A 24,430-nucleotide genomic window follows, 5' to 3' on the forward strand; every position below is an offset into this window, starting at 1 on the left:
GTAGAATTCCGCTTCTGCTGAGAAAGTAGTCCCTCGATGATTCATGCGATGCATGGTTAGTTTTATTTCTAACGTTATTCTATCAACACAGACATTTAGATGTATAGTCTGTCGTTATAATTGATTTACCTCGGGTGTACTGTGGAGTGGGTAAGACTGCTTTTAATAGCAGGCTAGCATTGCCCGTTGACTTGCGCTAGCCTAGCACGAGCGAACTCTGCAACTAGAAGGACTGAATGAAATGTGTTGAAAACTGTCTCCAGTGATATAGAATACCAATGCTCACTTCGGAATCAGGCCCTATGTCCAAAATTCCGAACTACCCCTTTAAGTACAAGTGTGTGTTCTTCAATTGTTGAGATTTTTGCATTATTATTAATGTTATTTATATGTGCCTTTCCTTTTGATGTGTGCATGTCTGTCAGCTCCATGTTTAACTAAATGTTTGCAAATGGTAGTACATGTTTGTCTCTCGTCTCATGCTCTCGTGTTCTCGCCTGTAGATCTGTACCTTGTTGTGGTGGGCGAGCTTTTAATTAAACAGATCTTGTTTACTTGTGTTTTATATGCATTGCCTTTTCAATGAAACCCATTCTGGGTGAAAAATAAAAGTTGTAAAAGAATTTGAGTCTCTGTGTGCTTGGCTTTCACAAGGGGTGGGGTAGTGGAAAGAAAAAACACACCAAAGAAATTAGAAGTCCTTGTGTCTTCTCTCCCGCAACCAGAGGTGTGAATACACCCCCACTTTGCTGGCTGCACTCCCTGTGTGGTCAAAATAATGAGTTCTGTGAATGGCTCTGTCATCCAGACAAAGTGAGTGCACTGAATACATTCTTATTATTTTTCTTAATTCAGCCCAAAAATGTAACAATTAAACACTTTTCCACTTGATAATATGAATCTCATCAGCTACATCAACTCAAAGTATGAAAATAATAAACAAAACATTCAGCAGACTAGCGGATTTTGATAATCTAGGCCTTGCACATAATATTTCTGGAAATAAAACCTCCCACCGGTGGCCACCACATGGAGCCGTCCGTTTTGATTCACGATCCTTTATGAGCGATCCCTGGGTTGAGGGATAAGGGACTTTGGGGGGTCATCAGCCATTCCCAGGGGGTCACCCATCCAAGTACTAACCAGGCCGGACCCTGCTTAGCCTCCGAGATCAGACGAGATCGGGCGTGCTCAGGGTGGTATGGCCGTAACCAAGAATTGTCGGGACCATATTAGTATTTATACAAGAGGAGCACGTAAGGAGTGAGAGTTCTACCATGGCCAGAGACGGGACTTGTACAGAAACAATGATTGGATCCATAATGAATGAAAGAAATTAATGAATGAATGAATGAATGAATGAATGAATGAATGAATGCATGAATGAATGCGTTATTCCAGACTCAGAGTTCCATATTTGAACGCAATGCATTACACTGCTTGGGCGTCATCGTTTGCGTGATCTTTTGAAGAAACGTAGCGATGCAAAACATGGTATGGACTACAATATAGCACGATGAAGCCATTCATAGCTATTATTTCTTTAGAACAACATGATCAGGGGAGAGCGCGAACGCAGTCCCCCACTACCAGAAATTATGCAATCGAGATTCCCACATTTGGGGAATTCGCACGGGTCAGCAACAGCCTCAGTGCAATGGCTGAGCCTCGCTATGGGTGAACCACCTTCTTGATCATGGTATCTCCCTTGCCAGGTAAGTATGAGTTGAACACGTTCAGGTGGGCTGAACGATGCCCACGCGTGTTCCCGTGGAGAACGGTTGCAAAGCATTCGGAGATGTCTAGACTTTAATAAACACTGTAGACCACCGGTCACACGATGACAGGCGAATCTGAAATCAGCGAGATGGAAGCATAACGAAAGGAAACCTGGAGATCCGAGTTATCGACACGCCACAGAAAGAATCCTTTTTTCTTTCTTAAACAACAGAATATCGTTGGAATAATTGTAAACAGTGCGTTTATGAATTGTAAATGACACTTTATTGTCTACAGGCGGACGGGTGTACTCTCAGGAGGAGTTTAGTTTTGTTTTTCACAGTGAGAGAGGGGTGCACCGGTCCTGGAGGTACTGCAATACCAGGTCGATGCGTGGAGTGGACGGGGCAAGCCCCTTTTCCATCTCCCAGTTCCAAAAATCAATTTAATATATGGTCCCCGGGTAGGGGACGTATCAGATATTAAACTGATAAGAACAGATACTACACTTGATCTTAGCCAAAAGGCCGAGAAGCGATGGCCACACATGCTCAGACCAAGAGGCGAGGTTCCCAGACACGTCGCCCCACGTGGCGGTTTAACAGACAACGAAAAAACAAAACAAAAGAATGACCAAGCACCCTGTGTGCGTGTTTGTGTGTATGTGAAAGCTGAAGAAATAAACCGAGGTCGCTACATCTCTTTGCTGCTGCCTGCTGGCAGTGTCACTAGGCCGTCTGCATGTTTCACAAATAGAGTTTGGAGCAGTGGAGGCTTCTATAAGACTACAGGTGAAGCAGTGCTTCACCAAAAAAATGTTAAAAAATAAATAAACCAACAATACTATCGAATACTGCCAAAATGGTGGTGCCCACGATTTCCCCGCCCCAACAACGTCAACACCCGGAACTCTATTGCAGCCAATGAGCTCGAGTTGAAAAAGAAAATAGCTTACAGCACGTGGTTTCACTCAGGTAAATTGTATCCCCTTCACCGTTTGCTAGTTAATAATTCGACCTTTTTTTAAGGTTTGTATTAAGCTGTTTCGATTTTGTAGAAAGAGAAAAGATTTCGACCTTGTCATAACACGGTCGTTGTGTATAAAGGGAAGACGTAGAGGGTGCGTTTTTAGCTGCAGGGTAGACTTCAGTCAACCTATCGCCGTTTTGTCTGCGAGCAACCATATTACTCGTGGGTGGTCTCCTTTTAATCGGGGTAATCTAAGCTTTCCAACGGTGTATGGCATGACTATATGTACCCAGGGGTCGTTGAAATAATAAGCTGATTAATGTGTGTTTTGTAACGATAGCTAGGCGCGGCTAACGACACTGTTTACAATGAGTAAGGGCATACGTCGCATACCTGCAAACGTTTTCTTGGACAATTTGATGTGGATATGTGTTGATTTGGGTAAATGTGACTGTTTAGACAACAGCTGATGCGAGAGTAAGTGTAACATAAAGCAATTTGGCGACCGTGTTAATCTCTTGTTGCATGGGATGCGCTGCATACCTGGTAAACAGTAGTGTTATTCCAGATCCATGCCATCGCCAGGGAGACCTTTACCTGTGATGTCTGCGGGAAGAGCTTGGCCACTAAACCATCGCTGGTCAGCCATCAACAGCTACACCAGTACCCCAACATCATTTTGTACCGGCAAGGAGAGGCCAGGCTGTACTGTACAGAGGCAGCAAGGTCTGTGGCAGAGGCCCGCAGCAGCACTGTTGTTGACCCTAAATGGCTGGATCTCAAGACAGCAGAGGCGGCTGCCAAGAGGTCGGGGGCTGAGCTGTGGAAAGGTCAGCTGGTCATCACGTTCGGGTAGTACGCCGGTCAGACCTTCAGGTGGCTTGTGGAGAATGATGTCGGCTGGCTGGTGTGGCTGCTGTTCCAGTACTGCCAGCAGGGAGAGCAGAAGGAGCTGCTGAAGTGGCAGAAGGAGCGACTGCTCCTTCGGCCACAAGGTGACTCCTCACCTGAAAGTGCTGTCGGACGCACCGTTCCCGGAGGCTCCTGCGCTGCCAACATCCCTCCCTCCGCCAGACCGGCCTCAGGTCCAGTACCGGCTCATCTATCACGAGGCTGGAAAGAGACGTGGTGAGAAGCGGAGGTAAGTTGTCATAAGCACTTTGTTTCACCTGTTGGCTGTGGAAAGCAAATAGCACACACGTCATATCAATACTGATCACATGTGTATTTTATGTTTCCAGATTATTTGTTGATGAGCCACAGCCTGTGACTCCCGCGAACCGACCCGTTCAGCCCACTGGGTTGTCGTCCTCCACCCGGCCGAAGCCTGCTGCGCTCACCCCCATTCTGCCGAGGCCTTCTGCGCCTACCCACCTCCAGCCGAGGCCACCCGCTGCGTTGACCTACGGCCCACCCCCTGTGTCGGCAGCACCCATACTGCAGGTCTTCCCCGCACAGCCACAGGCGCCCTCCGTCCTGTTTCGTGGGACATCCTGCAGCCAGAGCTTTGTCCCTCCTGCACCAACAGTCAAGGCATTCATGCCTAACAAGTCCTCAAGGCCATGTGGGGCTTGCCACATGCCAAACTGTGGTGGACAGTGGAAGAGGTACAACCCTTTCAAGGACAAAGTGGCTGGAAGCATTCAGAAAATGTTTTCCTACTGTCCATCCACTAGGAAGTCCACTACCCCTGGCTTCGACAATGTGGTGTATGACAACTTTGAACTCTTTAAGAGTGTCGTGGATGCAGAGTTGGAAAGGAGGACTGTGTGTGTGTGTGTGTGTGTGTGTGTGTGTGTGTGTGTGTGTGTGTGTGTGTTTGTGAATAACTTACCTCTGTGATGCCACTGTTCCTGTGCCATCTGTAAGAGAGAGAAAGAGGCTTGTTTGTGTGTGTTTGTCTCTGTCTTTGTGTGGGTTATTAAAGTGCTTCAGCAAGCACTATCTATTTATTTATATCGTTCAAAAAATGCAAAAAAACTTATAAAAAACTTTGTAGTATCCATTCTGGTCTATTTTCAATATCAAGGCCAATCTTTTTAACCTTAATCAGTTCCAATCTAACACAATCAGTTTACATACCCTTTAGTGGTTGTTCATGTTCAGATAATCTGTGTTTTTGTCATGCATGTTGTTTGTCTTTGTCAGCTTCATGTGTTTGTGATGTTTGTATGTATTTGTCTGCTTCAGTTTTAACAAAAGTTTGCTAAAGAAAACACAAAAAAACACAAAAGGGAGGAACAGCTTGAGCCTTTATTTGTTGATTGGTCACCTGAGTCTTTGGATAATCATGTTCATTATTGCACTTTAGCCTGTACAAGCCAATTGTTGACTTGTATCTTAAAGGGGTAGTTCGGAATTTTGGACATAGGGCCTGATTCCGAAGTGAGCATTGGTATTCTATATCACTGGAGACAGTTTTCAACACATTTCATTCAGTCCTTCTAGTTGCAGAGTTCGCTCGTGCTAGGCTAGCGCAAGTCAACGGGCAATGCTAGCCTGCAATTAAAAACAGTCTTACCCACTCCACAGTACACCCGAGGTAAATCAATTATAACGACAGACTATACATCTAAATGTCTGTTTATAGAATAATGTTAGAAATAAAACCAACCTTGCATTGCATTGCATTTTGAGGGAATTGCGGGGTCTCAGCAGCAGTGTTTATATTCCTGTACGTAGGCTACGGCAGCGGCGGACTGATACCTAGGTTACCTGCCGCTGTCATTGCTACAAACGCAGAGTACAGTGAACGAAGGAATTCTACAAGCGTATTAAATTAACAAGATATGGCCACGTTTGGAGGAGTTAGCGATGCATCTGCTTTTGAAGACGATTATGAGGAATTTGTTGTATCCAACGAACCGTACATGTACGAGCCGGTGTTTTGATGTCAAAGCCAGCAGCAACAAGCCACAGTTGAGTCCTTTCTGGATCTCGCACTGGAAATTGGTGGAAACTTTGTGGTGCCCATCTGTACCGTTTATTTCTACAATTTCTAAAAGCACACTGAACCATCATGTTGCCTAGTCGTTCAATTGCGCTTCTGTCCCACGCTTCTCTGTTTACGTTCTTCTGTCGTGATTCGGTTACAAACCTAACCAGCGCATAGTAGAATTCCGCTTCTGCTGAGAAAGTAGTCCCTCGATGATTCATGCGATGCATGGTTAGTTTTATTTCTAACGTTATTCTATCAACACAGACATTTAGATGTATAGTCTGTCGTTATAATTGATTTACCTCGGGTGTACTGTGGAGTGGGTAAGACTGCTTTTAATAGCAGGCTAGCATTGCCCGTTGACTTGCGCTAGCCTAGCACGAGCGAACTCTGCAACTAGAAGGACTGAATGAAATGTGTTGAAAACTGTCTCCAGTGATATAGAATACCAATGCTCACTTCGGAATCAGGCCCTATGTCCAAAATTCCGAACTACCCCTTTAAGTACTAGTGTGTGTTCTTCAATTGTTGAGATTTTTGCATTATTATTAATGTTATTTATATGTGCCTTTCCTTTTGATGTGTGCATGTCTGTCAGCTCCATGTTTAACTTAATGTTTGCAAATGGTAGTACATGTTTGTCTCTCGTCTCATGCTCTCGTGTTCTCGCCTGTAGATCTATACCTTGTTGTGGTGGGCGAGCTTTTAATTAAACAGATCTTGTTTACTTGTGTTTTATATGCATTGCCTTTTCAATGAAACCCATTCTGGGTGAAAAATAAAAGTTGTAAAAGAATTTGAGTCTCTGTGTGCTTGGCTTTCACAAGGGGTGGGGTAGTGGAAAGAAAAAACACACCAAAGAAATTAGAAGTCCTTGTGTCTTCTCTCCCGCAACCAGAGGTGTGAATACACCCCCACTTTGCTGGCTGCACTCCCTGTGTGGTCAAAATAATGAGTTCTGTGAATGGCTCTGTCATCCAGACAAAGTGAGTGCACTGAATACATTCTTATTATTTTTCTTAATTCAGCCCAAAAATGTAACAATTAAACACTTTTCCACTTGATAATATGAATCTCATCAGCTACATCAACTCAAAGTATGAAAATAATAAACAAAACATTCAGCAGACTAGCGGATTTTGATAATCTAGGCCTTGCACATAATATTTCTGGAAATAAAACCTCCCACCGGTGGCCACCACATGGAGCCGTCCGTTTTGATTCTCGATCCTTTATGAGCGATCCCTGGGTTGAGGGATAGGGACTTTGGGGGGTCATCAGCCATTCCCAGGGGGTCACCCATCCAAGTACTAACCAGGCCGGACCCTGCTTAGCCTCCGAGATCAGACGAGATCGGGCGTGCTCGGGGTGGTATGGCCGTAACCAAGAATTGTCGGGACCATATTAGTATTTATACAAGAGGAGCACGTAAGGAGTGAGAGTTCTACCATGGCCAGAGACGGGACTTGTACAGAAACAATGATTGGATCCATAATGAATGAAAGAAATGAATGAATGAATGAATGAATGAATGAATGAATGCATGAATGAATGCGTTATTCCAGACTCAGAGTTCCATATTTGAACGCAATGCATTACACTGCTTGGGCGTCATCGTTTGCGTGATCTTTTGAAGAAACGTAGCGATGCAAAACATGGTATGGACTACAATATAGCACGATGAAGCCATTCATAGCTATTATTTCTTTAGAACAACATGATCAGGGGAGAGCGCGAACGCAGTCCCCCACTACCAGAAATTATGCAATCGAGATTCCCACATTTGGGGAATTCGCACGGGTCAGCAACAGCCTCAGTGCAATGGCTGAGCCTCGCTATGGGTGAACCTTTTTTTATTTTTTTTTTTTTTTTATTTTTAGGCGTTTATTTAAGTCAGGCACAGAGTTACATTTTACAACATGGTTTCATGGTCAAAACACATTCAAAGGTTAAAAAGCAAAATAGTTACATTTTACAGCAAGGTCAACGCATTCAAATGTTAACACAAAATTCTACATAACTCAGTGTTCTCTATTTTCCAGAGTTCCTTACATACCACCATTCCATATCGTTCCTTGTCCCTCCACACATAATCCTTTACCAAGGTTATGCTCAAATTAACGATTGATTCCGCTGAAAACAAAAGGCTCTTGTACACCATTAGGTTACGACACCTCCACATCGACTCTTTTGTGCAATTAATCAAGGCCCACCATCTTTCCCATCCCTTACAATCCCCACTCTTTATAACCCCATACAGGACATCTGATTCCGTTGGGACTCTAAACAGGTCACCCAGCCAAGGCCCCAATAAGCTCCAAACCCTCCGAGCCACCCCACATGACCACAACAAATGCGAAACATCCTCGTCTCCACCACACCCCACCCTGGGACATCTTGCGCTCTTAGATGACCCCCGTCTCTTCAGAAAATCTCGTGTAGGGAGACACCTCTGAACTGCCTGCCAAGCGAGATCTCTATCTGCGTTGAGCAAAAATGGCGAGTTGACATTTCTCCACACCCTAAGGCAGCTGGCTTCAGCCAGCGCGCCAACAGTAACCAGTCTTGACCGTTCGGGGCTCAAACAACTCTCCACGAAGGCTCGGTCTACCCGACCAACATCCCGCCACTTTCCAGACTTTACAAAGGTCACCACCCTTTCATACAGCAGAGGTCTCTTCTCTGCATGAGGTCTTTTTAGGCACGGTCTTAACCCCACTTTCCTTAGGACTTGATGGCCTACCCAGAACATGGCGAAATTTGGCCATAGACTCCTCCTATTTTCGTTTAGTACTGCCTGCAATATGGGCGTCAGGAATAGAGCCTCCATTTTCTTTGCTAGATCAGGGACATTTTTACCCCCTTTCTGTAATGGCCTATACATTATCTCTCGTCTAATTCTCTCTTGCTGCGCTCCCCACACAAACTGAAAAATGCATCTTCTCAGGGCTGTCATTACATACTTGGGGGCTGGAATTGTTGCGGCAAGGTAAGTGAGAGAAGCAACAATTTCTGAGTTGATCACCAGTACTTTCCCCGTAAAGGTGAGATTTCTTTGCTCCCATTGGAGCAGTTTACCTTTAATCTTTGGTAGTTTTTTCTCCCAATTAATATTTTCCATGTTTTGCCCAATCTCTAGTCCTAGAATCTTAATTCTCTCATCCCTTTGGACCAGGCCGTGGTTAAATTTTGGTTCAGGCCAATTAAGATACAAGATTTCACTTTTTGACCTATTGAGTTTGGCACTAGAGGCGGCGGAGAATTGGTCACACCAATATAGCACTTTAAGGATTGACTTATTGTCTGTGCATAATATTGTTAGATCATCCATATACACGGATAGCTTGGCTTCCTGTCCCCCGCTTCCAGGGACTTGGAGACCATGAATAGAAGGGTCTTCCTTTATAGCCCGAGCCAAGGGCTCCATGGCGAATATAAACAACATAACAGACAATGGGCATCCCTGTCTTACTCCTGAGCAAACTTCAAAGGTGTCAGTGGAGTGACCATTGATAACAACCTTGCTTAAGCAGTCAGTATACAGCAAGTCAATCCAAGCTCTAAGCTGAGGCCCAAAACCAAGTTTAACCAGGACTTTCCTGAGGAAGGTATGGCTAACCTTGTCAAATGCTTTTTCCAAATCTAAGGCGGATATACATAATGGCAGTCTGCGGTCCCATGCGTAGAGGTAGGAATCTCTGACTAAGGCAAGACTTTCACTCATGTATCTTCCAGGTATTGCACATGTCTGCTCTTCCCCCACAATCTGCCCAGACACTTGTTGCAGGCGGAAAAAAAGGGCTTTTGCAAGGATCTTTCTGTCTACACCAAGCAAGGTAAGTGGGCGCCAGTTCTTAATGTCTTTTTTGTCTCCTTTTTTGTAAAGCAAGGAGATGATACCTGTTCTTAAGGATAATGGTAGGTTATTACTATGCAAACTTTCATTAAACATCTCTAAAAGTGGGTCTTTTAATACATCCCAAAAGGTAACATAAAATTCTTTGGGTAACCCATCAGCTCCTGGGGCCTTATTATCTTGCATGCTCTGTATGGCTTTGGTCAATTCATTTACAGTTAAGTCACTTTCGAGTTCAGAGGCAATACCGACGTTTGGCTTTAAGAAACTCAAGAGGTCTTCCAAGGCGTTTATGTCAGTCACCCCTTCTTTATACAATTCAGTATAAAAGGTATGTATTAAAGCAAGGATGTCTTTAGTTTCTGTTTTTTCTATTCCATCCTCATTCAGAATGGATGACATAGTGTTCCTGGGTCTGGCTAATTTCCTAAAGAAGTATCTGGAACATTTTTCGTTATCTTCCATGTGTTTAGTCCTGCTACGCATAAGCAGGCCTTTAGAATCCTCAGCAGTAACAGCTATCATCTCCTTCTTTAGCCTCACAATCTCTACTGCCACATCAAACCCTGAATGGGCCATCGTATATAAACGCTGTAACTTTGCCTGTTGTTTTTTGCATTTGAAACGCTTTTTCATTGCAATTCTTTTCCCTTCTCGTGTGAAAAAGTTTTTGGTCCGACTTTTTAAGTCTTCCCACCACTCTCCGACTGACTGGAATAAAAACTGCAGTGAAATCCATCTTTTTAACTTGTCCTTTAGTCTTTCTACTAATTTTAGATCTTTGAGTAATGAAACATTTAATTTCCAGGGATTTTGGCTTGTATGAGCCTTAACATTGCACCTTATTGTGCAGTCAATTTTTGAATGGTCACTGAAAAAAACTGGGGTAACAGCTGCATCAGAAACTAAAATGTTCTTTGTTGTCAACAGAAAATCAATACGTGAACAAATGGTGCCATTTGACCATGTATAGCCTGGTGTGTTAGGGTTCTTATAGCGAAAGGTATCATTAAGTTTAAAATCCTTGATGAGGTTATTCAACATTTCTGAACTTGAGTCAAGTCTGACCGTAGCAACGGTCATTCTGTCCTTTTTGTCCATAAGACAATTGAAGTCCCCGCCCAGGATCACATCGCTTCCACACACAAGAAGCGGCTGTATTTCTTTAAGAACCTCTAGGCGTTCATTTAGATCAGGTGGACAGTAAACATTGATTATTCTAAATTTTAGCTGGTGCCATTCAACGTCAATACAAAGCAGTCTTCCACCAATCACTCGTTTGACCCTTTTTATGCAGAAATCTTTACCTTTGAATAAAACCACAACCCCTGACGCTCTGTTCTTGTTGTCCCCTGACCATACAGATTGGCCAAAGGTCCATCTTTGTTCAAATGTCTTGTAATCGTCTCTGTATGGTATATTACATTCTTGGAGTAGAAAGATGTCATGTTTTTCACTATTTAAAAAGGTGAAAGCCGTCAGGCACTTCACAGGGTCATTAAGGCCTCTAGTGTTCAGGGATGAGATGAGCCTCGCTATGGGTGAACCACCTTCTTGATCATGGTATCTCCCTTGCCAGGTAAGTATGAGTTGAACACGTTCAGGTGGGCTGAACGATGCCCACGCGTGTTCCCGTGGAGAACGGTTGCAAAGCATTCGGAGATGTCTAGACTTTAATAAACACTGTAGACCACCGGTCACACGATGACAGGCGAATCTGAAATCAGCGAGATGGAAGCATAACGAAAGGAAACCTGGAGATCCGAGTTATCGACACGCCACAGAAAGAATCCTTTTTTCTTTCTTAAACAACAGAATATCGTTGGAATAATTGTAAACAGTGCGTTTTTGAATTGTAAATGACACTTTATTGTCTACAGGCGGACGGGTGTACTCTCAGGAGGAGTTTAGTTTTGTTTTTCACAGTGAGAGAGGGGTGCACCGGTCCTGGAGGTACTGCAATACCAGGTCGATGCGTGGAGTGGACGGGGCAAGCCCCTTTTCCATCTCCCAGTTCCAAAAATCAATTTAATATATGGTCCCCGGGTAGGGGACGTATCAGATATTAAACTGATAAGAACAGATACTACACTTGATCTTAGCCAAAAGGCCGAGAAGCGATGGCCACACATGCTCAGACCAAGAGGCGAGGTTCCCAGACACGTCGCCCCACGTGGCGGTTTAACAGACAACGAAAAACAAAACAAAAGAATGACCAAGCACCCTGTGTGCGTGTTTGTGTGTATGTGAAAGCTGAAGAAATAAACCGAGGTCGCTACATCTCTTTGCTGCTGCCTGCTGGCAGTGTCACTAGGCCGTCTGCATGTTTCACAAATAGAGTTTGGAGCAGTGGAGGCTTCTATAAGACTACAGGGCCCTGTACCACGAAGCTCGCTTAGAGGGTTAGCGAGGTATGTTGAGCTCCAAGCCTGGGTTAGTTGTACCACGAAAGTCGATCTCTTTTAGCGTCGCTGTATCACCATGGTGACTTATGCTCGCAACCAAACCTGGTCGGGAGCAGTTTTTCGGCTTAGTCTAGCCGGAGATCGGCTACTTAAATCGGCGTGCGCAGCTTCCTAGCCCCTCCTCTGACAATGGCGTCACCATTTGTGGGTGTTCCCGTGGACCCCGGCGCACTTCTCCGGAGACAAGGGTTTTACGGGACAGAACCGATCCCTTGGCATTGTCTGACGATATTCAGATTTCAGACTTTATTGTCATTGTGCAAACAACGAAATTGGGGTTCTTCATGAGAGATACAGATTCTCATCAGAGGGTGTTCGTTATTTGATCGTCCTTTTGGACCTTATGTAGACAATGATTACTGTTGCGCATTGTGTCTCAGTGACAGAGTGCTAGAGTGGAGGTAGCGCGTCAGTCTTGAATTTCTGCGCGGGGGGTTCGACTCTCAAGTGGCGCGAATTTATGTGAAGCTTAAAAAGTCCTAATTCTCATGCATATGGAATACTTATTCACTAAAGCTTATGGAATTATATTTTTGTGCTGATTTCGAACTTGAACCCATATTTTCAAGGCCGTGCTGGCACCACATCTATGGGGGTAAAATGCATGATGATAGACCGGCGAATTTGAACCCCGGTCGCTGGCGTTCGGGTCTTGTACTGATCCACTACGCTACAGCCGCTACCTCTCAGCGGTCGAAAACATGCGATACATTTCTTAAATAGGGTGTATTTAAAGTGAATTCCCTAAATGATAGAATAAGGCAGGATGGAGGTTGCTTATGCATTTTTAAATCATCATCATTCTATTTGGATTAATGGCGAACAATTCTGCATTTGGCATAGTTATTTTACAGACAATATGCAGAATCTTTTCACTTATACTCATATAGACTGCTTGATCTATCGTAAAGGTGAGAAAAATGACGCAAAAAACGCCCCTTTCACGTGAACGCGCACTGAACCTAAAGCGGAAAACCTGGTTCAACTAATTGAATCTAAAGTGAGCTTTGTGGTACCATTTAACTCTGATTGCGAGTTGCGGCTCTGTCGAGCCAGGTTTCCCAAGAAAGCCTGGGTATGTTCAGCGAGCTTCGTGGTATAGGGCACAGGTGAAGCAGTGCTTCACCAAAAAAATGTTAAAAAATAAATAAACCAACAATACTATCGAATACTGCCAAAATGGTGGTGCCCACGATTTCCCCGCCCCAACAACGTCAACACCCGGAACTCTATTGCAGCCAATGAGCTCGAGTTGAAAAAGAAAATAGCTTACAGCACGTGGTTTCACTCAGGTAAATTGTATCCCCTTCACCGTTTGCTAGTTAATAATTCGACCTTTTTTTAAGGTTTGTATTAAGCTGTTTCGATTTTGTAGAAAGAGAAAAGATTTCGACCTTGTCATAACACGGTCGTTGTGTATAAAGGGAAGACGTAGAGGGTGCGTTTTTAGCTGCTGGGTAGACTTCAGTCAACCTATCGCCGTTTTGTCTGCGAGCAACCATATTACTCGTGGGTGGTCTCCTTTTAATCGGGGTAATCTAAGCTTTCCAACGGTGTATGGCATGACTATATGTACCCAGGGGTCGTTGAAATAATAAGCTGATTAATGTGTGTTTTGTAACGATAGCTAGGCGCGGCTAACGACACTGTTTACAATGAGTAAGGGCATACGTCGCATACCTGCAAACGTTTTCTTGGACAATTTGATGTGGATATGTGTTGATTTGGGTAAATGTGACTGTTTAGACAACAGCTGATGCGAGAGTAAGTGTAACATAAAGCAATTTGGCGACCGTGTTAATCTCTTGTTGCATGGGATGCGCTGCATACCTGGTAAACAGTAGTGTTATTCCAGATCCATGCCATCGCCAGGGAGACCTTTACCTGTGATGTCTGCGGGAAGAGCTTGGCCACTAAACCATCGCTGGTCAGCCATCAACAGCTACACCAGTACCCCAACATCATTTTGTACCGGCAAGGAGAGGCCAGGCTGTACTGTACAGAGGCAGCAAGGTCTGTGGCAGAGGCCCGCAGCAGCACTGTTGTTGACCCTAAATGGCTGGATCTCAAGACAGCAGAGGCGGCTGCCAAGAGGTCGGGGGCTGAGCTGTGGAAAGGTCAGCTGGTCATCACGTTCGGGTAGTACGCCGGTCAGACCTTCAGGTGGCTTGTGGAGAATGATGTCGGCTGGCTGGTGTGGCTGCTGTTCCAGTACTGCCAGCAGGGAGAGCAGAAGGAGCTGCTGAAGTGGCAGAAGGAGCGACTGCTCCTTCGGCCACAAGGTGACTCCTCACCTGAAAGTGCTGTCGGACGCACCGTTCCCGGAGGCTCCTGCGCTGCCAACATCCCTCCCTCCGCCAGACCGGCCTCAGGTCCAGTACCGGCTCATCTATCACGAGGCTGGAAAGAGACGTGGTGAGAAGCGGAGGTAAGTTGTCATAAGCACTTTGTTTCACCTGTTGGCTGTGGAAAGCAAATAGCACACACGTCATATCAATACTGATCACATGTGTATTTTATGTTTCCAGATTATTTGTTGATGAGCCACAGCCTGTGACTCCCGCGAACCGACCCGTTCAGCCCACTGGGTTGTCGTCCTCCACCCGGCCGAAGCCTGCTGCGCTCACCCCCATTCTGCCGAGGCCTTCTGCGCCTACCCACCTCCAGCCGAGGCCACCCGCTGCGTTGACCTACGGCCCACCCCCTGTGTCGGCAGCACCCATACTGCAGGTCTTCCCCGCACAGCCACAGGCGCCCTCCGTCCTGTTTCGTGGGACATCCTGCAGCCAGAGCTTTGTCCCTCCTGCACCAACAGTCAAGGCATTCATGCCTAACAAGTCCTCAAGGCCATGTGGGGCTTGCCACATGCCAAACTGTGGTGGACAGTGGAAGAGGTACAACCCTTTCAAGGACAAAGTGGCTGGAAGCATTCAGAAAATGTTTTCCTACTGTCCATCCACTAGGAAGTCCACTACCCCTGGCTTCGACAATGTGGTGTATGACAACTTTGAACTCTTTAAGAGTGTCGTGGATGCAGAGTTGGAAAGGAGGACTGTGTGTGTGTGTGTGTGTGTGTGTGTGTGTGTGTGTGTGTGTGTGTGTGTGTGTGTGTGTGTGTGTGTTTGTGAATAACTTACCTCTGTGATGCCACTGTTCCTGTGCCATCTGTAAGAGAGAGAAAGAGGCTTGTTTGTGTGTGTTTGTCTCTGTCTTTGTGTGGGTTATTAAAGTGCTTCAGCAAGCACTATCTATTTATTTATATCGTTCAAAAAAATGCAAAAAAACTTATAAAAAACTTTGTAGTATCCATTCTGGTCTATTTTCAATATCAAGGCCAATCTTTTTAACCTTAATCAGTTCCAATCTAACACAATCAGTTTACATACCCTTTAGTGGTTGTTCATGTTCAGATAATCTGTGTTTTTGTCATGCATGTTGTTTGTCTTTGTCAGCTTCATGTGTTTGTGATGTTTGTATGTATTTGTCTGCTTCAGTTTTAACAAAAGTTTGCTAAAGAAAACACAAAAAAACACAAAAGGGAGGAACAGCTTGAGCCTTTATTTGTTGATTGGTCACCTGAGTCTTTGGATAATCATGTTCATTATTGCACTTTAGCCTGTACAAGCCAATTGTTGAGTTGTATCTTAAAGGGGTAGTTCGGAATTTTGGACATAGGGCCTGATTCCGAAGTGAGCATTGGTATTCTATATCACTGGAGACAGTTTTCAACACATTTCATTCAGTCCTTCTAGTTGCAGAGTTCGCTCGTGCTAGGCTAGCGCAAGTCAACGGGCAATGCTAGCCTGCAATTAAAAACAGTCTTACCCACTCCACAGTACACCCGAGGTAAATCAATTATAACGACAGACTATACATCTAAATGTCTGTTTATAGAATAATGTTAGAAATAAAACCAACCTTGCATTGCATTGCATTTTGAGGGAATTGCGGGGTCTCAGCAGCAGTGTTTATATTCCTGTACGTAGGCTACGGCAGCGGCGGACTGATACCTAGGTTACCTGCCGCTGTCATTGCTACAAACGCAGAGTACAGTGAACGAAGGAATTCTACAAGCGTATTAAATTAACAAGATATGGCCACGTTTGGAGGAGTTAGCGATGCATCTGCTTTTGAAGACGATTATGAGGAATTTGTTGTATCCAACGAACCGTACATGTACGAGCCGGTGTTTTGATGTCAAAGCCAGCAGCAACAAGCCACAGTTGAGTCCTTTCTGGATCTCGCACTGGAAATTGGTGGAAACTTTGTGGTGCCCATCTGTACCGTTTATTTCTACAATTTCTAAAAGCACACTGAACCATCATGTTGCCTAGTCGTTCAATTGCGCTTCTGTCCCACGCTTCTCTGTTTACGTTCTTCTGTCGTGATTCGGTTACAAACCTAACCAGCGCATAGTAGAATTCCGCTTCTGCTGAGAAAGTAGTCCCTCGATGATTCATGCGATGCATGGTTAGTTTTATTTCTAACGTTATTCTATCAACACAGACATTTAGATGTATAGTCTGTCGTTATAATTGATTTACCTCGGGTGTACTGTGGAGTGGGTAAGACTGCTTTTAATAGCAGGCTAGCATTGCCCGTTGACTTGCGCTAGCCTAGCACGAGCGAACTCTGCAACTAGAAGGACTGAATGAAATGTGTTGAAAACTGTCTCCAGTGATATAGAATACCAATGCTCACTTCGGAATCAGGCCCTATGTCCGAAATTCCGAACTACCCCTTTAAGTACAAGTGTGTGTTCTTCAATTGTTGAGATTTTTGCATTATTATTAATGTTATTTATATGTGCCTTTCCTTTTGATGTGTGCATGTCTGTCAGCTCCATGTTTAACTAAATGTTTGCAAATGGTAGTACATGTTTGTCTCTCGTCTCATGCTCTCGTGTTCTCGCCTGTAGATCTGTACCTTGTTGTGGTGGGCGAGCTTTTAATTAAACAGATCTTGTTTACTTGTGTTTTATATGCATTGCCTTTTCAATGAAACCCATTCTGGGTGAAAAATAAAAGTTGTAAAAGAATTTGAGTCTCTGTGTGCTTGGCTTTCACAAGGGGTGGGGTAGTGGAAAGAAAAAACACACCAAAGAAATTAGAAGTCCTTGTGTCTTCTCTCCCGCAACCAGAGGTGTGAATACACCCCCACTTTGCTGGCTGCACTCCCTGTGTGGTCAAAATAATGAGTTCTGTGAATGGCTCTGTCATCCAGACAAAGTGAGTGCACTGAATACATTCTTATTATTTTTCTTAATTCAGCCCAAAAATGTAACAATTAAACACTTTTCCACTTGATAATATGAATCTCATCAGCTACATCAACTCAAAGTATGAAAATAATAAACAAAACATTCAGCAGACTAGCGGATTTTGATAATCTAGGCCTTGCACATAATATTTCTGGAAATAAAACCTCCCACCGGTGGCCACCACATGGAGCCGTCCGTTTTGATTCTCGATCCTTTATGAGCGATCCCTGGGTTGAGGGATAGGGACTTTGGGGGGTCATCAGCCATTCCCAGGGGGTCACCCATCCAAGTACTAACCAGGCCGGACCCTGCTTAGCCTCCGAGATCAGACGAGATCGGGCGTGCTCAGGGTGGTATGGCCGTAACCAAGAATTGTCGGGACCATATTAGTATTTATACAAGAGGAGCACGTAAGGAGTGAGAGTTCTACCATGGCCAGAGACGGGACTTGTACAGAAACAATGATTGGATCCATAATGAATGAAGAAATGAATGAATGAATGAATGAATGAATGAATGAATGAATGAATGAATGAATGAATGCGTTATTCCAGACTCAGAGTTCCATATTTGAACGCAATGCATTACACTGCTTGGGCGTCATCGTTTGCGTGATCTTTTGAAGAAACGTAGCGATGCAAAACATGGTATGGACTACAATATAGCACGATGAAGCCATTCATAGCTATTATTTCTTTAGAACAACATGATCAGGGGAGAGCGCGAACGCAGTCCCCCACTACCAGAAATTATGCAATCGAGATTCCCACATTTGGGGAATTCGCACGGGTCAGCAACAGCCTCAGTGCAATGGCTGAGCCTCGCTATGGGTGAACCACCTTCTTGATCATGGTATCTCCCTTGCCAGGTAAGTATGAGTTGAACACGTTCAGGTGGGCTGAACGATGCCCACGCGTGTTCCCGTGGAGAACGGTTGCAAAGCATTCGGAGATGTCTAGACTTTAATAAACACTGTAGACCACCGGTCACACGATGACAGGCGAATCTGAAATCAGCGAGATGGAAGCATAACGAAAGGAAACCTGGAGATCCGAGTTATCGACACGCCACAGAAAGAATCCTTTTTTCTTTCTTAAACAACAGAATATCGTTGGAATAATTGTAAACAGTGCGTTTATGAATTGTAAATGACACTTTATTGTCTACAGGCGGACGGGTGTACTCTCAGGAGGAGTTTAGTTTTGTTTTTCACAGTGAGAGAGGGGTGCACCGGTCCTGGAGGTACTGCAATACCAGGTCGATGCGTGGAGTGGACGGGGCAAGCCCCTTTTCCATCTCCCAGTTCCAAAAATCAATTTAATATATGGTCCCCGGGTAGGGGACGTATCAGATATTAAACTGATAAGAACAGATACTACACTTGATCTTAGCCAAAAGGCCGAGAAGCGATGGCCACACATGCTCAGACCAAGAGGCGAGGTTCCCAGACACGTCGCCCCACGTGGCGGTTTAACAGACAACGAAAAAACAAAACAAAAGAATGACCAAGCACCCTGTGTGCGTGTTTGTGTGTATGTGAAAGCTGAAGAAATAAACCGAGGTCGCTACATCTCTTTGCTGCTGCCTGCTGGCAGTGTCACTAGGCCGTCTGCATGTTTCACAAATAGAGTTTGGAGCAGTGGAGGCTTCTATAAGACTACAGGTGAAGCAGTGCTTCACCAAAAAAATGTTAAAAAATAAATAAACCAACAATACTATCGAATACTGCCAAAATGGTGGTGCCCACGATTTCCCCGCCCCAACAACGTCAACACCCGGAACTCTATTGCAGCCAATGAGCTCGAGTTGAAAAAGAAAATAGCTTACAGCACGTGGTTTCACTCAGGTAAATTGTATCCCCTTCACCGTTTGCTAGTTAATAATTCGACCTTTTTTTAAGGTTTGTATTAAGCTGTTTCGATTTTGTAGAAAGAGAAAAGATTTCGACCTTGTCATAACACGGTCGTTGTGTATAAAGGGAAGACGTAGAGGGTGCGTTTTTAGCTGCAGGGTAGACTTCAGTCAACCTATCGCCGTTTTGTCTGCGAGCAACCATATTACTCGTGGGTGGTCTCCTTTTAATCGGGGTAATCTAAGCTTTCCAACGGTGTATGGCATGACTATATGTACCCAGGGGTCGTTGAAATAATAAGCTGATTAATGTGTGTTTTGTAACGATAGCTAGGCGCGGCTAACGACACTGTTTACAATGAGTAAGGGCATACGTCGCATACCTGCAAACGTTTTCTTGGACAATTTGATGTGGATATGTGTTGATTTGGGTAAATGTGACTGTTTAGACAACAGCTGATGCGAGAGTAAGTGTAACATAAAGCAATTTGGCGACCGTGTTAATTAGAGATGCACCGATCAACCGGCCGCGATTAAAAAAGCCGGTTTTGTATCCAATCGGCCACAATCGGTGACCTGCCGGTCACTGTCGTAATTCCGGTTTTCGGCCGATCAAACTCACCCGCATGCGCGGTGCGTAGCAGCTCAAGGCGCCCAGAGCGCGGGAAGAAAAACATGTCGCTGATTTGGACTTATTTCACTGTGTGCCAGGACGACCCAAAACACGCTGTTTGTAATGCTTGCAAGTCAAAAATAAGCCGTGGGGGATCATGTTGCTAGGTACGCGTCCTGCGTCCCTGACGCATTCAAATCTGAAAGGACGCACTAAACTCACTATCCATGCGTCCGGGGACGCATCTAATTTTCCCCATGAAAAACGATACATTGTGAACATTAAACAACTCGTGTTTAATCACAGTAACGGCCAAAGAAACCTTCTTGTGAGCAGACCAGACAAGCACTGTTTCAACCCTCTGCGCATCTACTCGGCGCAGACGTGATCCCCTGTTCAAAGTATCGCGACATGCTAATTTAGCCGCTACCAAAAACAATAGCTCGTCACCGCTGATTTCATTTCAACAATTAAAAATACAAACTTCATAGTAAATAAACCCACGTTTCCACTGCTCGATGCTGTGCTCATTCGTGTCGATTATGTTGTAACGTTTAGGGGACGTGCTGTAATGAAATAAATGAAACATAATCCGGTGGTGGTGATGAAAACTACATTGAACGGCAGCCTACATATTGTTATGCCCAAACGGCGCCTGCGCATACATCGCGCTTCCAACGAGATCCCGTTTTTCTCGAGAAACAGGCAGAGAAGAGAGAACGCAAAAAATACCACCAAAGAAAAAGATGAAACCTATTGCAGGTCAGCAAACTATTGCAGCTGCATTTTCTGTCCCCACTACCTCTGCACTCCTCCCTGACTCTGATCAGCCTAGAGAGAGTACCTCAACATTGCCTGTACCTACTTCTGCCTCCCCCTCTACTGAGCCTGATGAGCCCACTGCAGAAGAATTGCCTCAACCTTCTACATGTCCTCCAAAAAAAGCGAACTTTTCTGAAGCAGTGGCTCACCACATACAAATGGCTGCGCTTTTCAGATGACAATTTCATGTATTGAGTTTAACACTATAATTTCATTTAAGAAATAGAATAATAATAAAAGAAACACATTTTTTAAACGGGGGAGTCGGGACCCATTGAATTTCTCAGGGACCCACCCAACTCGCCACCTGTGGGTCCCGGGGACTCACTACATTGAAAACCTATCAACATATTATATGATTATAATTATTTCTTAGAAAATCGGTATCGGAAAAAAACCGGTTTTGGCAGGTCAGACCTCCTTAAAAACGGAAATCGGTATCGGCCAAGAATTTTGCAATCGGTGCATCTCTAGTGTTAATCTCTTGTTGCATGGGATGCGCTGCATACCTGGTAAACAGTAGTGTTATTCCAGATCCATGCCATCGCCAGGGAGACCTTTACCTGTGATGTCTGCGGGAAGAGCTTGGCCACTAAACCATCGCTGGTCAGCCATCAACAGCTACACCAGTACCCCAACATCATTTTGTACCGGCAAGGAGAGGCCAGGCTGTACTGTACAGAGGCAGCAAGGTCTGTGGCAGAGGCCCGCAGCAGCACTGTTGTTGACCCTAAATGGCTGGATCTCAAGACAGCAGAGGCGGCTGCCAAGAGGTCGGGGGCTGAGCTGTGGAAAGGTCAGCTGGTCATCACGTTCGGGTAGTACGCCGGTCAGACCTTCAGGTGGCTTGTGGAGAATGATGTCGGCTGGCTGGTGTGGCTGCTGTTCCAGTACTGCCAGCAGGGAGAGCAGAAGGAGCTGCTGAAGTGGCAGAAGGAGCGACTGCTCCTTCGGCCACAAGGTGACTCCTCACCTGAAAGTGCTGTCGGACGCACCGTTCCCGGAGGCTCCTGCGCTGCCAACATCCCTCCCTCCGCCAGACCGGCCTCAGGTCCAGTACCGGCTCATCTATCACGAGGCTGGAAAGAGACGTGGTGAGAAGCGGAGGTAAGTTGTCATAAGCACTTTGTTTCACCTGTTGGCTGTGGAAAGCAAATAGCACACACGTCATATCAATACTGATCACATGTGTATTTATGTTTCCAGATTATTTGTTGATGAGCCACAGCCTGTGACTCCCGCGAACCGACCCGTTCAGCCCACTGGGTTGTCGTCCTCCACCCGGCCGAAGCCTGCTGCGCTCACCCCCATTCTGCCGAGGCCTTCTGCGCCTACCCACCTCCAGCCGAGGCCACCCGCTGCGTTGACCTACGGCCCACCCCCTGTGTCGGCAGCACCCATACTGCAGGTCTTCCCCGCACAGCCACAGGCGCCCTCCGTCCTGTTTCGTGGGACATCCTGCAGCCAGAGCTTTGTCCCTCCTGCACCAACAGTCAAGGCATTCATGCCTAACAAGTCCTCAAGGCCATGTGGGGCTTGCCACATGCCAAACTGTGGTGGACAGTGGAAGAGGTACAACCCTTTCAAGGACAAAGTGGCTGGAAGCATTCAGAAAATGTTTTCCTACTGTCCATCCACTAGGAAGTCCACTACCCCTGGCTTCGACAATGTGGTGTATGACAACTTTGAACTCTTTAAGAGTGTCGTGGATGCAGAGTTGGAAAGGAGGACTGTGTGTGTGTGTGTGTGTGTGTGTGTGTGTGTGTGTGTGTGTGTGTGTGTGTGTGTGTGTGTGTGTGTGTGTGTGTGTGGTGTGTGTAGTGTGTGTGTGTGAATTAACTTACCTCTGTGATGCCACTGTTCCTGTGCCATCTGTAAAGAGAGAGAAAGAGGCTTGTTGTGTGTGTTTGTCTCTGTCTTTGTGTGGGTTATTAAAGTGCTTCAGCAAGCACTATCTATTTATTTATATCGTTCAAAAAAATGCAAAAAAAAACTTATAAAAAACTTTGTAGTATCCATTCTGGTCTATTTTCAATATCAAGGCCAATCTTTTAACCTTAATTCAGTTCCAATCTAACACAATCAGTTTACATACCCTTTAGTGGTTGTTCATGTGCAGATAATCTGTGTTTTTGGTCATGCTGTTGTTGTGTCTTTGTCAGCTTCATGTGTTTGTGATGTTTTGTAGGTATTTGTCTGCTTCAGTTTTAACAAAAGTTTGCTAAAGAAACACAAAAAAACACAAAAGGGAGGAACAGCTTGAGCCTTTATTTGTTGATTGGTCACCTGAGTCTTTGGATAATCATGTTCATTATTGCACTTTAGCCTGTACAAGCCAATTGTTGACTTGTATCTTGGGAGTCCGTCTCCATGGCGGCGCGTACACACGCAGCGGCTTGGGGCTCTCCAGACTTTTAGGTTTTGTTAGTAAATGTTTAGTTGTAGTCTTAGTTTAATTTAAGTTTAATTGTGAAGTTGTTGCCACGCAATCATCTTGGGGTCTCCTGACCATAGATTTTGTTAGTAATAGTTTAGTTATAGTTTTATTTTAGTTTTAGTGTAATTGTTTACTTGGGTTGCCATGGCGATGGATACACAGCTCTCAGGCTAAACGTTTTTGTTTTTAATCGTTTTTTGTTTTTAACACTAATGTGCCCTCCACTGGCAAAACAGTATAGCCGTGCTGAGCTCCTCATAAATCGTGATGTACATCGACTTGTCAAGCGAGATATCCATCCCTCCCGAGATCCGCAGATTAGCCAGCGAAAGCTCTGCCTCAACAGGCCGGCAGAGGAGACGCTGTGAGCGGAAGCAGAAGCGAGGAAAGCGGGCCGGTGTACGAGCTCGGCTAAAGGCTAACCCATCCAAACCACCGCTTCCTTCAATCTTCCTAGCCAATGTTCGCTCAATACGGAATAAACTGGACGAGATTAGACTTCGACTCACAGCACAGAGGACTTTGACTCGCTGCTGCTGCATGATCTTCACCGAGACGTGGTTAGACAGCACCACACCAGACGCAGCTATCCAGCTAGCAGGCCGCACCGTCTACCGGCCGACAGAACAGCTGACTCGGCTGTACAAAGGCGGAGCAGGCAGCCATCCAGAGGCTGATTAAAACAGCGGGAAGGATCATTGGAGTAGAGCTGCCCGACATCTTGTCCATATCTCCTCCCGTTGCCTGCAGCGCTCTAAACGCATCCTCACAGACCTTCTCATCCTGCCCATCATCTGTTCCTGTTACTCCCGTCAGGGAAAAGGTTCAGATCAAAAAAGGCACGCACCTCCAGGATGGCAAAGGCTTCTATCCCTGTGCAATAAGGCTCCTCAACAGCTTGACCACCCCACTCCCCACCCCCCTTCATCCCCCCCAACCCCGGCCCAGCCCTCCCTGCCCCCATGGACTGCACTCTAATACTTGATGCACCTTAACATGAGATATGGAGATATATTGCTTTCATTATTTTTATTATTATTTTATGAATGATATTTATGAATCATTTATTAATTGTTATTTATTATTATTTAGCTGTGTAAGTCTGGTTGCCTCTACTGTCTCGTTGTCTTTATGGCAATGACAAATAAGTACTTTGAACTTTGAACTTTGAAAGGGGTAGTTCGGAATTTTGGACATAGGGCCTGATTCCGAAGTGAAGCATTGGTATTCTATATCACTGGAGACAGTTTTTCAACACATTTCATTCAGTCCTTCTAGTTGCAGAGTTCGCTCGTGCTAGGCTAGCGCAAGTCAACGGGCAATGCTAGCCTGCAATTAAAAACAGTCTTACCCACTCCACAGTACACCCGAGGTAAATCAATTATAACGACAGACTATACATCTAAATGTCTGTTTATAGAATAATGTTAGAAATAAAACCAACCTTGCATTGCATTGCATTTTGAGGGAATTGCGGGGTCTCAGCAGCAGTGTTTATAT

At 45.1% G+C, this 24,430-nt stretch overlaps 4 long non-coding RNA genes, 5 other non-coding genes and 4 pseudogenes across 9 annotated transcripts; 3 read left to right on the forward strand and 10 right to left on the reverse strand.

Moving 5' to 3' along the window:
- Nucleotides 1-1,099: 1,099 nt before the first annotated feature.
- On the reverse strand, nucleotides 1,100-1,213 carry LOC115539141 (uncharacterized; annotated as a pseudogene).
- Nucleotides 1,214-1,558: 345 nt separating this feature from the next.
- LOC115539150 (U1 spliceosomal RNA) lies at nucleotides 1,559-1,723 on the reverse strand. The gene has a single exon (XR_003975733.1). It is a non-coding gene; the product is annotated as a U1 spliceosomal RNA (small nuclear RNA).
- LOC115539129 (uncharacterized) lies at nucleotides 1,680-15,068 on the forward strand. The gene is made up of 4 exons (XR_003975720.1): nucleotides 1,680-2,510; nucleotides 13,057-13,239; nucleotides 13,803-14,375; nucleotides 14,476-15,068. It is a non-coding gene; the product is annotated as an uncharacterized LOC115539129 (long non-coding RNA).
- Nucleotides 2,068-2,258, reverse strand: LOC115539162 (U2 spliceosomal RNA). Its single transcript, XR_003975740.1, has one exon. It is a non-coding gene; the product is annotated as a U2 spliceosomal RNA (small nuclear RNA).
- Nucleotides 2,148-4,559, reverse strand: LOC115539131 (uncharacterized). The gene is made up of 2 exons (XR_003975722.1): nucleotides 4,523-4,559; nucleotides 2,148-3,801 (listed from the first exon to the last, which is right to left on the reverse strand). It is a non-coding gene; the product is annotated as an uncharacterized LOC115539131 (long non-coding RNA).
- LOC115539130 (uncharacterized) lies at nucleotides 2,611-4,512 on the forward strand. Its single transcript, XR_003975721.1, has 3 exons — nucleotides 2,611-2,693; nucleotides 3,257-3,829; nucleotides 3,930-4,512. It is a non-coding gene; the product is annotated as an uncharacterized LOC115539130 (long non-coding RNA).
- LOC115539155 (uncharacterized) lies at nucleotides 7,349-7,486 on the reverse strand (annotated as a pseudogene).
- On the reverse strand, nucleotides 10,917-11,069 carry LOC115539159 (uncharacterized; annotated as a pseudogene).
- Nucleotides 11,414-11,604, reverse strand: LOC115539165 (U2 spliceosomal RNA). The gene has a single exon (XR_003975741.1). It is a non-coding gene; the product is annotated as a U2 spliceosomal RNA (small nuclear RNA).
- Nucleotides 15,069-17,460: 2,392 nt separating the features above from the next.
- On the reverse strand, nucleotides 17,461-17,574 carry LOC115539142 (uncharacterized; annotated as a pseudogene).
- A 344-nt stretch (nucleotides 17,575-17,918) lies between these two features.
- LOC115539151 (U1 spliceosomal RNA) lies at nucleotides 17,919-18,083 on the reverse strand. The gene has a single exon (XR_003975734.1). It is a non-coding gene; the product is annotated as a U1 spliceosomal RNA (small nuclear RNA).
- A 344-nt stretch (nucleotides 18,084-18,427) lies between these two features.
- LOC115539166 (U2 spliceosomal RNA) lies at nucleotides 18,428-18,618 on the reverse strand. Its single transcript, XR_003975742.1, has one exon. It is a non-coding gene; the product is annotated as a U2 spliceosomal RNA (small nuclear RNA).
- Nucleotides 18,619-18,970: 352 nt separating this feature from the next.
- Nucleotides 18,971-22,292, forward strand: LOC115539138 (uncharacterized). The gene is made up of 3 exons (XR_003975727.1): nucleotides 18,971-19,053; nucleotides 21,028-21,600; nucleotides 21,700-22,292. It is a non-coding gene; the product is annotated as an uncharacterized LOC115539138 (long non-coding RNA).
- Nucleotides 22,293-24,430: the final 2,138 nt, after the last annotated feature.

Source organism: Gadus morhua, unplaced genomic scaffold (assembly GCF_902167405.1).
Source record: "Gadus morhua unplaced genomic scaffold, gadMor3.0, whole genome shotgun sequence".
Classification (NCBI taxonomy): domain Eukaryota; kingdom Metazoa; phylum Chordata; class Actinopteri; order Gadiformes; family Gadidae; genus Gadus; species Gadus morhua.